This window comes from Terrapene carolina, unplaced genomic scaffold (assembly GCF_002925995.2).
Source record: "Terrapene carolina triunguis isolate 2854851 unplaced genomic scaffold, T_m_triunguis-2.0 Scaffold262, whole genome shotgun sequence".
NCBI lineage: Eukaryota > Metazoa > Chordata > Testudines > Emydidae > Terrapene > Terrapene triunguis.
This window is the reverse complement of record NW_020664613.1, coordinates 1,001,981-1,002,214: the sequence shown is the minus strand read 5'-3', so window position 1 is coordinate 1,002,214 and position 234 is coordinate 1,001,981.

Genomic DNA, 234 nt, shown 5'->3' with positions numbered 1-234 from the left:
GCCCACCGCTCTCCCCTGCGGGGGTAGGAGGCAGAAGCTTGGTTCTGTGGCAGCCAAGCTTCCCCCCTCCCCCGCTTCTTCCCCCAGCGTGGTGCTTTCCTGCCCCTCCTCCTCTCCGTCCCTGTGCCAATCAGCTGATGGCCCTAGCGAGGGGGAGGGGGAAGAGCGGCAGCATGCACACAGCTCCGGAGAGGAGGCAGAGAGAGGTAGGGACGGAGCCTGGGGGAAGGGGGT